This window comes from Dermochelys coriacea, chromosome 1, assembly GCF_009764565.3.
Source record: "Dermochelys coriacea isolate rDerCor1 chromosome 1, rDerCor1.pri.v4, whole genome shotgun sequence".
Taxonomy (NCBI): Eukaryota; Metazoa; Chordata; order Testudines; family Dermochelyidae; genus Dermochelys; species Dermochelys coriacea.
In genome coordinates, this window is record NC_050068.2 from 233,402,123 (window position 1) to 233,414,861 (window position 12,739).

A 12,739-nucleotide genomic window follows, 5' to 3' on the forward strand; every position below is an offset into this window, starting at 1 on the left:
ACCAGCAGCAGGGGGGAAGGAGGAAAACCTTTCATGGTGACAAGCAAGGTAGGCTATTTCCAGCAGTTAACAAGAATATCTGAGGAACAGTGGAGGGTGGGGTGGGGGGGAGAAATACCATGGGGAAATAGTTTTACTTTGTGTAATGACTCATCCATTCCCAGTCTCTATTCAAGCCTAAGTTAATTGTATCCAGTTTGCAAATTAATTCCAATTCAGCAGTCTCTCGTTGGAGTCTGTTTTTGAAGCTTTTTTGTTGAGGGATAGGCACTCTTAGGTCTGTAATCGAGTGACCAGAGAGACTGAAGTGTTCTCCAACTGGTTTTTGAATGTTATAATTCTTGACATCTGATTTGTGTCCATTCATTCTTTTACGTAGAGACTATCCAGTTTGACCAATGTACATGGCAGAGGGGCATTGCTGGCACAAGATGGCATATATCACATTGGTAGATGCGCAGGTGAACGAGCCTCTGATAGTGTGGCTGATGTGATTAGGCCCTATGGTGGTGTCTCCTGAATACATATGTGGACAGAGTTGGCATCGGGCTTTGTTGCAAGGATAGGTTCCTGGGTTAGTGGATCTGTTGTGTGGTGTGTGGTTGCTGGTGAGTATTTGCTTCAGATTGGGGGGCTGTCTGTAAGCAAGGACTGGCCTGTCTCCCAAGATCTGTGAGAGTGATGGGTCGTCCTTCAGGATAGGTTGAAGATCCTTGATGATGCGTTGGAGAGGTTTTAGTTGGGGGCTGAAGGTGATGGATAGTGGCGTTCTGTTATTTTCTTTGTTGGGCCTGTCCTGTAGTAGGTGACTTCTGGGTAATCTTCTGGCTCTGTCAATCTGTTTCTTCACTTCAGCAGGTGGGTATTGTAGTTGTAGGAATGCATGATAGAGACCTTGTAGGTGTTTGTCTCTGTCTGAGGGGTTGGAGCAAATGCGGTTATATGGTAGAGCTTGGCTGTAGACAATGGATCGTGTGGTATGATCTGGATGAAAGCTAGAGGCATGTAGGCAGGAATAGCGGTCAGTAGGTTACCGATATAGGGTAGTGTTTATTTGACCATCGCTTATTAGCACCGTAGTGTTCAGGAAGTGGATCTCTTGTGTGGACTGGTCCAGGCTGAGGTTGATGGTGGGATGGAAATTGTTGAAATCATGGTGGAATTCCTCAAGGGCTTCTTTTCCATGGGTCCAGATGATGAAGATGTCATCAATGTAGTGCAAGTAGAGTAGGGGCATTAGGAGACGAGAGCTGAGGAAGCGTTGTTCTAAGTCAGCCATAAAAACGTTGCCATACTGTGGGGCCATGCGGGTACCCATCGCAGTGCCGCTGATTTGAAGGTATACATTGTCCCCAAATGTGAAATAGTTATGGGTGAGGACAAAGTCACAAAGTTCAGCCACCAGGTTAGCCGTGACATTATCGGGGACACAGTTCCTGACGGCTTGTAGTCCATCTTTGTGTGGAATGTTGGTGTAGAGGGCTTCTACATCCAGTGGCTAGGATGGTGTTTTTAGGAAGATCACCAATGGATTGTAGTTTCCTCAGGAAGTCGGTGGTGTCCACCTGCTAAAGTGAAGAAACAGATTGACAGAGCCAGAAAAGTACCCAGAAGTCACCTACTACAGGACAGGCCCAACAAAGAAAATAACAGAACACCAGTAGCCATCACCTTCAGCCCCCAACTAAAACCTCTCCAACGCACCATCAGGGATCTACAACCTATCCTGAAGGATGACCCATCACTCTCACAGATCTTGGGAGACAGGCCAGTCCTTGCTTACAGACAGCCCCCCAATCTGAAGCAAATACTCACCAGCAACCACACACCACACAACAGAACCACTAACCCAGGAACCTATCCTTGCAACAAAGCCCGTTGCCAATTCTGTCCACATATCTATTCAGGGGACACCATCATAGGGCCTAATCACATCAGCCACACTATCAGAGGCTCATTCACCTGCGCATCTACCAATGTGATACATGCCATCATGTGCCAGCAATGCCCCTCTGCCATGTACATTGGTCAAACTGGACAGTCTCTACGTAAAAGAATAAATGGACACAAATCAGATGTCAAGTATTATAACATTCAAAAACCAGTTGGAGAACACTTCAATCTCTCCGGTCACTCGATTACAGACCTAAGGGTGGCTATCCCTCAACAAAAAAGCTTCAAAAACAGACTCCAGCGAGAGACTGCTGAATTGGAATTAATTTGCAAACTGGATACAATTAACTTAGGCTTGAATAGAGACTGGGAATGGATGAGTCATTACACAAAGTAAAACTATTTCCCCATGTTATTTCTCCCCCCCACCCCACCCCCCACTGTTCCTCAGATATTCTTGTTAACTGCTGGAAATAGCCTACCTTGCTTGTCACCATGAAAGCTTTTCCTCCTTCCCCCCCTGCTGCTGGTGATGGCTTATCTTAAGTGATCACTCTCCTTACAGTGTGTATGATAAAACCCATTGTTTCATGTTCTCTGTATGTATATATCAATCTCCCCTCTGTATTTTCCACCAAATGCATCCGATGAAGTGAGCTGTAGCTCACGAAAGCTCATGCTCTAATAAATTTGTTAGTCTCTAAGGTGCCACAAGTACTCCTTGTTTCCTCCCAGTACCTCATTTCTTTCAACATCACTGCTTCTTCCTTCAGTCTTCTAAAACCATCCTCTCTTTCTGCCCCAAACCTTTCTTCCATGCCTCTTCATCCCATCTACTATTATTTTAACATCCCCCTCACCAGCCTCTCAAGCACCCACATCACTCATCTCAAGACCAGATAAAATGCAGCTGCCGAAACAACCTCTCCTCAAGACTCACCGTTGCCATGACATCTATGAGAAGTTACCCAATTAATGATGGGAGTTGAGGGACATACAGGGATAGCTGGCAGTTAGCTTATCCATTTATAATTTCAAAATATAGAAATTCTTATACCAATTGCATAGATTTGATTGTATGCTTCTGGCCCCTGTCCTTTATCACTTGTCTACTTAGACTGTAATAATGCCTTTGTAAAAACTGACACCAGTTAGGCTGTTGGTATGTAGACCACAACTTAGCATGTGGACTAATATTGTTTCCTTGTATTTCCCCATCTGTCCATAGCCATCTGTCATCTCTTGTCCTATACTTCCACTGTTAAGTCCCTTGGTGCAGAGACTACCTTTTTGTTCTGAGTTCGTTCTGCTAGGTGCTATTGAGTCTTGGTCCATGACTGGGGCTCCTGGATGTTACAAATAAATAAATTCATAGTAATAATAATAGTAAGTTCTCTGGGCCAGGACCATATTTTCTGTGTGTCTGGTAACTAGGCTACAAGTCCTGAATGAAGCCTCTCAAGTAAGTATTTAAGAAGTGGGAGTCAAATGCTGTCAGTCAATGAGCACACATTATGAATAGTGATATTTAACTGCTATGCCGTTTCAACAAAGTAGTCACAGTTTCATTATTACAATCAGAAAAGGAGTACATTCCACACAAAAATGGACTACAAGCCGTCAGGAACAGTATCCCCGATAATGTCACGGCTAACCTGGTGGTTGAACTTTATGTCTTTGTCCTCACCCATAATTATTTCACATTTGGGGATAATGTATACCTTCAAATCAGCGGCACTGCGATGGGTACCCGCATGGCCCCACAGTATGCCAACGTTTTTATGGCTGACTTAGAACAACGCTTCCTCAGCTCTCGTCCCCTAATGCCCCTACCCTACTTGCGCTACATTGATGACATCTTCATCATCTGGACCCATGGAAAAGAAGCCCTTGAGGAATTCCACCATGATTTCAACAATTTCCATCCCAACATCAACCTCAGCCTGGACCAGTCCACACAAGAGATCCACTTCCTGGACACTACGGTGCTAATACGCGATCGTCACATAAACACCACCCTATATCGGAAACCTACTGACCGCTATTCCTACCTACATGCCTCTAGCTTTCATCCAGATCATACCACACGATCCATTGTCTACAGCCAAGCTCTACCATATAACCGCATTTGCTCCAATCCCTCAGACAGAGACAAACACCTACAAGATCTCTATCATGCATTCTTACAACTACAATACCCACCTGCTGAAGTGAAGAAACAAATTGACAGAGCCAGAAGAGTACCCAGAAGTCACCTACTACAGGACAGGCCCAACAAAGAAAATAACAGAATGCCACTAGCCATCACCTTCAGCCCCCAACTAAAACCTCTCCAACGCATCATCAAAGATCTACAACCTATCCTGAAGGGCGACCCATCACTCTCACAGATCTTGGGAGACAGGTCAGTCCTTGCTTACAGACAGCCCCCCAATCTGAAGCAAATACTCACCAGCAACCACACACCACACAACAGAACCACTAACCCAGGAACCTATCCTTGCAACAAAGCCCGATGCCAACTCTGTCCACATATCTATTCAGGGGGACACTATCATAGGGCCTAATCACATCAGCCACACTATCAGAGGCTCGTTCACCTGCGCATCTACCAATGTGATATATGCCATCATGTGACAGCAATGCCCCTCTGCCATGTACATTGGTCAAACTGGACAGTCTCTACTAAAAGAATAAATGGACACAAATCAGACGTCAAGAATTATAACATTCAAAAACCAGTTGGAGAACACTTCAATCTCTCCGGTCACTCGATTACAGACCTTAGGGTGGCTATCCTTCAACAAAAAAGCTTCAAAAACAGACTCCAACGAGAGACTGCTGAATTGGAATTAATTTGCAAACTGGATACAATTAACTTAGGCTTGAATAGAGACTGGGAATGGATGAGTCATTACACAAAGTAAAACTATTTCCCCATGGTATTTCTCCCCCACACCCCACCCCCACTGTTCCTCAGATGTTCTTGTTAACTGCTGGAAATAGCCTACCTTGCTTGTCACCATGAAAGGTTTTCCTCCTTCCCCCCCCCCCACTGCTGGTGATGGCTTATCTTAAGTGATCACTCTCCTTACAGTGTATATGATAAAACCCATTGTTTCATGTTCTCTGTGTGTGTATATAAATCTCCCCTCTGTATTTTCCACGAAATGCATCCGATGAAGTGAGCTGTAGCTCACAAAAGGTTATGCTCAAATAAATTTGTTAGTCTGTAAGGTGCCACAAGTACTCCTTTTCTTTTTGCGAATACAGACTAACACGGCTGCTACTCTTAAACCTATTATTACAATCAGTAGGCATAAATAGATGCAATTAAAAAAAAGAGTTCTTGTTGAAAACTCACCATGTCATAATGTAATTTTAACCTTCTCAAAAAGCCTCTCCTTCCATCTGACTCACCCAGATACACCCTGTCTAGCTGCCAGCCACCCCTGCCAGCGTGCTGTTACATAGCCCCCAGCTGCGCTTGCTGCAAAATGGGATGCATTTTCCTCTAAATATGGGAAAGAAATAAAAATCTTCATTTTTTTCATAAAAACAATTCAAGAGGAAAGAAGAGTTGGTTCTCAGTTTTGTTTCCCCTTTTTTCCTCCTCCATTAAAAGGTGTGAGGGGGGTAGGAATCTAAAATGCCCAAAAGTTTTCATTTTTGAATGAAATTAAAAATATTGTGTCAATAGAAATTTTTTAAAAGGTAATGAAAAGTATTTAGGGAGCCTACTTTCCCACTTATCATCCATTTAAACAATGATATGATATTTCATTCATTCCCATTTTAGTAGAGAGGTTCACTAGTAGGCCATACTAGGATTAACTTTCAAAAAGATGAGTAAAATTTCAAGCAACACACACACACACTTGAGAAATTTGTGATCTGTTTCTGAATAATTAATTATCACAAACAGAAGCAAAAATCAAATAAAATTGTTGAGAATTATTTGCCCAAATTTTATTATGTACCTGGCACAAATAGGGAAATGATTTTTAAAAAGCACTTATTTGAATAACAAAAATTCAGATAACACATTGAATTTATGTGGCGTAATGCTATCCATCAGTATGAATGTGTACTGTTCTTTAAATCTCTAGCAGGTAGCAGGCACGACAGGGTTAGAAAGGTTTTAGGCAGGTTCACTGCAAACTCAGTTAAACAACCTTAATTGTTAATACCCTCTGGATAGCTAGCTCACAATTCTTGGCTTAGATCCCAGAAGTAAAGCATTGTGGGAGATTTCTCGAGGCCACTGGTGCATTGTGGGACTTACTGAACATTTTTCAGCTTGTTTTCATTTACATTGGCACTAAAACCGTTCAGAATGAAACAATTAAGTTTTAGTCTATACCACATGCAATCCATCTGTAGACTGGGGTGGTTCATGTGTGGAAGCAAAGTGTTTTACAAATTTTCTAGGGTCTTTCATTGGTTTAATTTCTCTAGTGTAAACTAAGCCAAAAGGTCACATGAAGTCTGTAGAAGAGCCAGCAACAGAACTCAGAAGCAGCACAGACCTGCTACAATAATGCAATCTCAAACCAAAAGAAACCTGTGTTTTGAGGCTGGATGACAAACCCAAAACTCAAGGCTAAGTTTGTCAAGTTCAAATGAGCCTTAGGCAAGTTCAAGGCTCAGATTGGCTGAGGTACAGCTTGAGCTGAATGCACAGGAAACCCAGAGGTGTTCAACCAAGAAGCAAACAAAATTTGGCAGATTTAACGCTGTTTTGATATGAATATTTCAGCTGATTCAAACCTCAAATTCCAAGTCTCTGAGACTATGTGACCCAAAACTGAGAAAAGGTTTGCACCAACCCCTGAAAACAGGAAACACCAACATTTGCACAGTTCTAGTCCTGCCACATAGCAGACTGCCCTAACCTCTATAGACCTTGGCCCCAACTTCACTCTCAATTACCCCAGTGCTGGCATAAAACAAGGATAATGCCATTGATTTCAATGGAAAACTCTGGATTTACACCACCGCAAATGAGAATAGAAGTTTGTCACACTAAACAAGCTATCAAACTGGCATATGACATTTTACATTCAGACCAGTCTATGTCATTTTCTACAGATGAAAAAAAAAATACAACATACAAAACAACAAACAAACAGCTAAACATTTACACGCACCCTTATGAATCTCTCTAACTCCATTTTAAGCAAGTTCACATCTAAATACTTTCACTGACTGTGACTAGTTTGATAAGTGAAACCAAAAATGATTTTAAAGCAGTATTAGGAAATCCTGTAAGTTGATTAATCAAATGCCAAAACAAAACCTTGGTGTGATATCAGAAGCTGGGCCCATTTGTATTTACTGAACTATAACACACTAAATCTTTTCACTTTCACAGAACAATGACTAAACTGAGCGATTGAGACACAATTTTCCCATGACTGGTCATTATTTTTAGGCACTTTTGCATAAACTAGCATATATTGCAAATCCAGGTTATTCCCCCACACAGCTGAATACGAGTTGTGACAAATAAACTACAACCGTGTCTACACTACAGGGGAAATTTTATCTAAGCTAGGCAATTTGAGTTACGTGAATAGCGTAACTCAAATTGCCTAGCTTAGATCTACTTACCGCGGGGTCCACATTATGCAATGTTGACAGGAAACGCTCCCCCTACTCTTCTTGATCGGTGGAGTACAGGAGTCAATGGGAGAGCAATTGTAATGCTGACAAACCCCGGTCGGTGATGGACGGGATCGAACCTGGGGCCTCTGGAGGTCAGTGAATGAGACTCTATCACATGAGCTAAAAGCCAACTGGCTCTTAGCTAAGGCTGTAGCCCAAACTCATTAATCTCTTTCTTTCTGTCTCTCAGTGGTCTTGGTGACACTAGATGGGACAGAGCACTACACCCAGGAGGTGTGCAGGTTACACGATCAGCAGTAGATTTAGCAAGTCTTCACTAGACCCACTAAATGGACCACCAATGCATCGATCGCTGCTCGTCGATCCCCTAGTAAGTGTAGACAAGCCCTACATCTCCACCCCACATTTCTAGTTCTTCTCTGACCCAGCCTTTCCCACCACTGTCAGATGCTCTTAGCTTCTACACCCAATCCCACATGTTGCTGTCACCACCACTCTGAGGCACATTCTCTCTCGCCTTTTATACTAACATTTACACAGAAGAGTTATATGTTGTACAAGCAGGAGACTGGTTGTCCCCAACGGGATTTGGAGCCCTTGCCAGTAGTGACCAAAGGCTATGTGGTAGCTAGAGGACTAATGATGTTTGTTTATGTTCTACAGTGCACAGTGGGGTTTACTCAGGCTCTGTAAATTACAGAGAATATTTTGCAAGGGATGGTGGCTGACCCAGCTAAGCTCTCAGCAGTCTGATCCATCCTATCTTTTTACTGGCTTCCTGAGGTTGCTCTTGTTGGCCAGGCAGATTATCATCAATTATGTTTATTCATAAGTGACTAGGCACCAACCAAGAACACCACCCATTGTGCTCAGCCCTGCACAAACACACAGTAGTAGACAGTTCATACCCTGAAGAGCTTACAATCCAATAGACAAAACACACAAACAGAAAAACAAAGTGATGGTGGCAAATGTCACATTAGTGCCCGGAAGAGTGTGGGGATGGGAGGTTTCAGTTAGGAGCAGATAGGCTAAGCAGAAAGAATAGTGAAGACAGTGGGGACACTGAAAGGAAGGGGTGAGGGGAACAGGGCAGGGAAGAAGAGATGGGTAATAAATAAACAATAATACAACTTATATAGCACTTATCAGTAGATCTCAAAGCACTTCCCAATGAAGTTTAGTATCATTAACCCCATTATACAGATGGGGAAAACAGTGTCTTGCCCAAGGTCACCCGTAGCAAAGGTAGGAATAGACTCTAGGTCTCCTCAGTCCCCGTCCTCTAGCCACAAGTGGGACAGGTGTGGTGGGAGGCTGAGGTGAAGAGATTGTGAGGGAAGGAGCTGGACAGCCAATCAACAAACGGCAAAGAAAATCCTGCCCAAACTAGACAAGTCTCTGACTTCAGTGTCTTTTGGTCCCTGCTTTAGCTACTCCGGTGACTGCTCCTACTGCCTTCAGTTCATGGCTGGCTCCTCCAGTTTTTCCCCAAGGCCACATTGCTGGGGGTGACGGTGGAGGAGAGGGAGACATTACATTGGGCTTAGGACCCAAGTGGAGTGGCAGGGAAGTCTCCCCTGCACAGTTCTGGGTCCAGGGGGCGCTATGGGGAAAAGATGGCCCCAAGGGGCAGATGGAACGGGTGTTTACTTATTTCATGGACTCAACATAAAGGTCTTCTCATAGCAGTACTCTTTAAAGCTAATGCCAAACTGTTCTAGTGAGAATACCAGGTCTTTAAGAGAGGTTGATGGTGGCACAAGGAACTACTGTATGTTTAAAGATGACAGGTACATTTTTCCAAAGCACTGAAGTCACTTAGAGCCTTTTGAAAATGGGACTTAGGTGCTTTTGAATACTCTAAACCCAGCAAAGTCTATATTGTATAGGACTATACATCCATTTGATTTCTGGGGAGGAGGGTGAGTCAATATTTTTCCACCAATGATTTTAATGTGCTTTACAAACATTAATAAATTTCCCATATAATCATCATCTCCATTTTAGAGATGGCAGGAAATGAGGCACAAAGAATGTAACACAGCCACTCGGGAAATCTCTTCCTGACTGAAAGTCCTGTGCTTTAAATAAAAGACCTGCACATGCCCCCATTTAAGCAGATAACATGACCCAAAAGCAGCAGCAGAAACAGGACAGTTACAGATTTACCAGTGAGTAACAGGGTCTCCGGGCTGTGATATCAGTGGAAGCACAGATAATTAAGAATATAAGAACGGCCATACTGGGTCAGACCAATGGTCCAGCTAGCCCAGTTTCCAGTCTTCTGACAGTGGCCAATGCCAGGTGCTTCAGAGCAAATGAACAAAACAGGTCAATGGTATGATCCATTCCCTGTTATCTAGTCCCAGGACCTGGCAATCAGAAGCTTAGGGATGCTCAGAGCATGGGATTGCATCTCTGACACAAAAGAATTAAAGCCTGTGCAAACCCACAGCACAAGCACTTTTCATCATTCTTCTAGAAAGCACAACATCCCATTAACAGACAGCCCAAGTATTTCTCTACAATAAAAACTGTACTAAAACCATCTGAGAAATGGAGAGTAAAATAACTATCATTCAGAGCTGCTAATATGTGTACTGGGGCCATACGTTGCTATCTATCTTCTTAAAGTGCAAGCTCTTCAGGACAAGGAACATGTCTCATTCCCTGTAAAGCAGAATGTAAATTTATGGCACTGCATAAATGATCATTGTTAATAATCATCTAACTTTATATAGAACTCCCCACTGATTTCAATGGGGAAATCAACCTGGAGATCAATTGCACGATGTGGCCATGTACGTAAGACTAAAATTATTCTATTACCTTATATGTATAAAGCCAAATGTGGCACTGGTCCCTAGTCTCCCCTAACAATTTTTAAATGGTGAACTTTTGTGAAATACCTAAATGACTCCTCCAACCATGTCGTAAATGATGCCAAAGTCCTGTGGGGAGGGAAGGGGAATGGCCGAAACTATTTAGAATATTTGTATCAAGTTAATCAATAGTTTCAGGTTTACCAGAACTCAGTTTTTGGATGAATAAACCACTTAGGAGCAACTCATGCATGTTAACAAGAGTTTGGGGTAGTGAAATCTACATTTAAGAGTAAAACTGAGATGGTTTATCATGCATACTGTGACAAAGTTCCTCCTCTGCCTTGGTGGGACCTGCGCTTATTGGTGGATTTGCTCGCCTCAGAGATTCACGGCTGCCCTCAGTTTGACCACTTTTGCTAGTGGCTCAAACCTGCCATTCACTCAGCTAACCTCATCACTGGCCAGCATGGGGAAAGGGAGGAGAACAATCCCCGCAGTCTCCACTGACCCACCTAGTGGGTCGAGGGATAGGCCAGGGACCTTCCCCTCTGGTGGGACCCACAGTCCAGGTCACCTTCTCTTGTCCCAAATAGGGAGTTGAGGGGGATGGGGGGAACCCAGGCCCACCCTCTACTCCGTGTTCCAGCCCAGGGCTCTCTGGATTGCAACTGTCTACCGTGACAAAGCTCTGTCCTTGCCTCCGTGGGTCCCGCGTTTCCTGGCGGATTTCACTAGCCTTAGAGGCTCACTTTGACCCTCCACGTAACCCTTCTTTCTTTAGGGACAAGGGTCACAGTTTACTGAGCCATTTTCATCATAAGCCAGTGAGGGAGGTGAGGAGAAGTTATCCTTCCTTGCACAGTCTCTGTTGTCTCCCAGTCTCAGTGATTAAACAGGGGGCAAAGGTAGGGAGGGGGAGCCTGGGCATACCCTCTACTCTGGGCTCCAGCCCAGGGACCCTAATAGTATCAGCTATGGTAGCTGACCTTTTAGAAACATGACATATACAATTCCCTGAGCTACTTCCCCCACAACAGCCCTCACTTCCTCAAGCTCCACTTCACCCTTACCTCAGGGCCTCCTTCCTTGTGCCTGATATGGTGTGTACTACTCAGCCTCTCCACCAGCGCAACTTCTTCCCACAGCTCCTGACATGCACACCCACCTGACTGACTGGGAGGCTTTTAACTAGTTTCAGCCAGCCAGATTGGCTTCAGGTGTCCCAATCAACATAGTGGCTTCCTGCCTTCTGGAAAGTTCTTATTGGCCCCAGGTGTCTTAATTGACCTGGAGCAGCTTCCCTTCACTTAACCTGGTACCAGGGATTTGTTTAGCCTGGAGCTAATATATCTATCTCCCACTACTTTTCTATAGCCATCTGGCCTTGCCCCGTCACATATCCCCCCCCCCCCGCTCAACACCATAGAGTTGGGCAACTTGGGATGCCAGGCAGTATGCTCGTGACAGACCATCAGCATTGCCATGGTGGCATCCAGCCCTGTGCCGTATGTGGAACTGGAATGGTTGGAGGGACAAGAACCACCTGGTGACACTTGCATTCTTTTCCTTATTCCGCGGCATCCACTGGAGGGGTGCATGGTCTGTCACAAGAGTAAATCGCTGACCTAAGAGGTAATAACGCAGTGTCTCCATAGCCCATTTGACAGCAAGGCATTCTCTCTTGACTACTGCGTATTTCTGTTCTATTGGGAGAAGCTTTCTGCTTAGGTAGAGGATCGGGTGTTCCTCTTCTCCCACCATTTGCGACAGAACTGTTCCCAACCTCACCTTGGAAGCGTCTGTTTGTAAAATAAATTCCCTGTTAAAGTCTGGGGCTATGAGTACGGGGTCATTACAGAGGGCCGTCCGAAGGTCTGTAAATGCCCCCTCTGCTGCGTCGGTCCACTTTACCATGTCTGGACCTCGGGCCTTCACCAGGTCAGTTAGGGGACTTGTCCTAGTGGCGAAGTGGGGAATAAACCGTCGGTAGTAGCCTACCACACCTAGGAACACACGGACCTGCTTCTTTCGGGTTGGCCGGGGCCAGTTTTGAATTGCCTCTAGCTTATTTGTTTGGGGCTTCACTATGCCCCTTCCCACAATATATCCCAAGTACCTAGCCTCTGCTAGCCCTATGGCGCATTTAGCGGGATTAGCAGTGAGACCAGCCCGCCTTAAGGTGCGCAGTACTGCTTCAACTTTCTCCAAGTGAGTTCCCCAGTCTGGCGTATGGATGATGACATCATCTAGGTATGCAGCTGCATAACTAGTATGGGGGCGCAGCAGCTTATCCATGAGGCGCTGGAATGTGGCTGGGGCCCCATGTAGCCCAAAAGGGAGGACAGTATACTGGAATAGCCCATCCGGGGTGGAGAATGCTGTCTTTTCTT

General features: G+C 44.5%; 1 protein-coding gene across 1 annotated transcript in view; it reads right to left on the minus strand.

Moving 5' to 3' along the window:
- The window catches only part of ST8SIA1 (ST8 alpha-N-acetyl-neuraminide alpha-2,8-sialyltransferase 1), a 172,654-nt gene that overhangs the window by 130,714 nt on the left and 29,201 nt on the right, over positions 1-12,739 (minus strand).